The 3756-nt window shown below is 48.4% G+C and overlaps 2 non-coding genes across 2 annotated transcripts; one reads left to right on the top strand and one right to left on the bottom strand.

Moving 5' to 3' along the window:
• Window positions 1-2630: 2630 nt before the first annotated feature.
• On the top strand, window positions 2631-2703 carry trnaa-agc (transfer RNA alanine (anticodon AGC)). Its single transcript has one exon. It is a non-coding gene; the product is annotated as a tRNA-Ala (tRNA).
• A 758-nt stretch (window positions 2704-3461) lies between these two features.
• On the bottom strand, window positions 3462-3533 carry trnap-agg (transfer RNA proline (anticodon AGG)). Its single transcript has one exon. It is a non-coding gene; the product is annotated as a tRNA-Pro (tRNA).
• Window positions 3534-3756: the final 223 nt, after the last annotated feature.

Below are 3756 nucleotides of genomic sequence, written 5' to 3'. Positions count from 1 at the left end.
GCATACAGTCTAGGCAGTGCCATTCCCATACATGTCAACCCCGAAGCCAAGGAAATAGGTTTCCTGTTGAACCTTCCCATCGTGAGTAGCAAGGATATCTATAGACTCAAGTCTATATCGAACGTTGGCTTCTGGAGGGGGGACATGCATGTGAAGTTGACCACCCCACCGCTCGTAGCTTACCAGGAGGATGATCCAAATTTGTACCTTGTTCCAAACCTGGAACTGTGTATATCAACCAAGGATATCCACTGGGTATGCCCAAGTAAGCCATTCCTTAGGGACACAACTCAGAGGTTGTGTGGTACCAGAAAGGGGGCTGCCACTGAAAAGTGTAAGGCCACAGTGACGAGCAAAAGTGAGGTTAACGAACCCCAGGTTGAGCAGGTGGGAAAGAAATGGCTGGTCAGCACACCACAGTTAACTGTTACAATAACCTACGACAGACATGATACAGCTACCGAAGTGCAGCTACCCAACCAAACAGTTTTTCTACAAGTTCCTGAAGGAGCTATAGTGCATCTCAACGATTTAGCACTATATCACCTGGAGTCAGAACTGTATGAAACGGAACTCGAGATTGTGGACGCTTTCAGAGGACACAGCGTTGACTTGGATGAGAGAATCCAAGAGACAGTAAGTCTTGAGGGTGTACAGGTAGTCGAATTTGTTCTCAACGACACAAACTTAAAAACTACACTGGTAGGTCCCAAGCACAGTCGTTGTGGATCCTCTGGGGCGCTAGGAACAATAAACGTGGTCATCTTGACACTGCTGCTGGGTAGCTGGATCATGGCTGGGGTAATGTGTTGGATGCTGTTCTCTTGTATCAAAGCCTTGCGGGGTAGTTTGAATGAGACAAAGGGAGCAATGGTTTATCACCGAAATCAGGTAACCACTCCCAAACGTCTGCCTGCTGCAGAGCTATCCGATACTGATAGCGAACTGCCGGAAGTTTAAGGTCTAGGGCTAATGATGATGCCCGATGCCTCATTTCTATGTACCTTATAACTGAGAGCAGGTATACGAAATGTTCTTTCCAACACTATTTCCTGTTCAAATTCTCGAGAGGTAATGTGAATATTGGGTGGTAGAATCCACCGTGGTACAAAAAACATCACTTAACTCTGTTTTTGTTTTGCCTCAGGACCTCGTGACCTTCAAAAAGGGGGGATATGTAGCGGCAATGCTTGTTAATAAGATAGAATTAAGCGTTGGTATGCTCCTAAAGGAGGCCCCATCTCACCCTCCATCTCTGTGGTGCAGCCACAGAGAAAGAATTCATGCAGGCTGATTTAAGATGTTTTCTTTTGATAAGAAGCAAGCTCCCAGACGGGGATGCCATTAGCTAAGCCTGGCTATCATGATCAATGGTCATCCATTGGCGCCTATCAGTCTAGGGAGCGCCGAATGGACATCTGGACTGCATTCCTAAGTGTCAAGAGTAAGTGACTCATATCTCACCTTGACCAACCAATCAGGGACTGGCAGGGCGTGGTAATACCATGTGGGTCTCCAATGCCCGCCAAACTCTCAACCAATCAGCACACATCTGGGTCTGGATCAAAAAGGGAGCGCAAGCTCAGATCGGGGCTCTCCTTGGCCATTTTCGCGCATCCTCAGAGACAATCACGTGACAACTGCTGTTGTCTGCAAAAGGACTTGGACTTTGTTCTAAGCGCAAGGCCGAGGATCCCGTACGTACTCAGAATTCTACCAACGTGAATGCTCCGCTTGATCAACGGCAACCTACAGTTGGACCCTCGTCGACAACCTGAATAGCTTATTCAGAAGCAGCGCTGGACCGGGAACGAACCAGCTTCTTCCCAGGCAAAAGAGTGACTTGTGAGGACTCGCGGTCACACTCTGTGCATAGAGACTTTCTACTAGCCAGCCGGACTGCTGGTAGATCCCCTCGGAGCAACGACTGCCTTGCGCGCCGCAGTCAGATTCCTCCGCCCGTCCTACTCCGAGCTGCACCTCGACTGGTTGGCCGGTAGCCAGAGGACGCCGACACAACGCCCATTGGACAACCGCTGGAACAGAGGCTGCAACAGAGCTTGTCAGCTGGTTTGGTGTTCGTGCCGGGAAATTCCAAATCCATACACAGTGGATAAGTAAACCCCATGTTCTACATTGCATCTCGAGAATTCAATTGTACCTCAACACAAGTTGTTATCAATTTAATTCATGAGTAATGTATTTACTTCCGAGTTTAGAGTAACAGTGGGTAATAACACTGATTAGCGATTTGGTAACCGAACGATATATATTGACATATATTCTCTGTTGTGTATCTCTTTGTGTTTGCATCTCTTCGAGATTATATACCTTGTATATTGATAACCCTCACAGTAAGGTCTGCCGCTCGTATCCAGGCAGACTAGTATATGTTTGGTGCACAGTTTATATTAATAAATGTATCTCGTGTATTGAACCCGTGTGTGTGCGTTGTTAGTTGTTCTGACGATTGATTTTCTAAAAGCCCCAACGAACAACCTCGTGATTACTGCTACAATTAATAATTGTCTCAGTAAACCCATCAAACCACTACAAGACCAAGGGCAGTGGGCGGTGCCCGGCAAGAGGGGCAGAGGCGGTAAGACATGATGCCGCGAAGCATGAAGCGAGGGGGATTAGCTCAAATGGTAGAGCGCTTGCTTAGCATGCGAGAGGTAGCGGGATCGATGCCCGCATCCTCCAGGTCTGAGTTTGGAGCTCTGGGAACCCGGTGCTCTCGTTTAGCCTCTGCAACTTCTGACAGGTGCTCCTCCGTTGCTGAGAGAATGTCCTTCAGTTGTCAAGCGTTGAAGGGCCACACCTCCTTCCCAACCTCAGTCTGCACTGAGTGCGTCTCCAGCATTTTCTCGTCCAGTTTGTCAGCTTAGCAAGTGAAAAGTATATCCGAGTGAAAACAGTGCTGATAATACTCTCACAAATTGTTAGAAGACGTGCTTTTGATCATCGATTGCTTAACAATCACATTTGTTCGACTTGAGCCATCAAGCCCGTAGTTTTCCTTCAAATCTTGAAAGCTCTCAGTGGGAACATCATAGGCTGCAGGACGCCCCGTAACTTGAGTACTTCAACAGAAAGAAGAGCAGACAGCTCCACAAATATGCGAGGCGCAGAGAGCGCAAGGCGAGGCAAACACGTTTCGGTGGATGAAAGAGGGCAGTTTTTGCTTCTGCATTTCCCAAGTAAGGACGCATGACAACAAGCGATCGCGGTGCTCATCTACGACATAGTGGTGATGAGTTTTCAGTACGTGTTCTTTTGAACGAGCAATGAGGTTGCCGTCTTGGACAGCTGACTGCACGCTCTCATTGTGCCATGTGATGAGAATTCGCCAGGCTCGTTCAGTCATTAGTCACATTCCATAATTTGCCATAAGCAGACGCTGCGAAGTGATGTGGATATCAGTTCCCAGTGTTGTGGAAGAGGAGGAAAAGAGCACACGAGGGCTCGTCCAGGAGTTGAACCCGGGACTTCTCACACCCTAAGCGAGAATCATACCACTAGACCAACGAGCCACAGCAGCACTTTCTATTTCAATCTGTCAGTGAGCTTGAGGATGGGGGAGAGGCGTCATTCGCTCGTCCAGTCAGACCTTCATCAATAAGTCAAGAAAGCCGCAATTACACGACTGCCTTGCAGACGAAGGGCAGTGAACTGTGCCCGGTAAGAGGGGAACAAGCGGCACTAGGTGACGCCGAGGCATGAGCCCCAGCGAGGGGGGTTGGCTTGTAAGGTACA

This window comes from Atractosteus spatula, chromosome 10, assembly GCF_055471065.1.
Source record: "Atractosteus spatula isolate fAtrSpa1 chromosome 10, fAtrSpa1.hap1, whole genome shotgun sequence".
NCBI lineage: Eukaryota > Metazoa > Chordata > Actinopteri > Semionotiformes > Lepisosteidae > Atractosteus > Atractosteus spatula.
The sequence above is the reverse complement of the archived record's forward strand: the minus strand, read 5'-3'. Positions and strand labels throughout refer to the sequence as shown.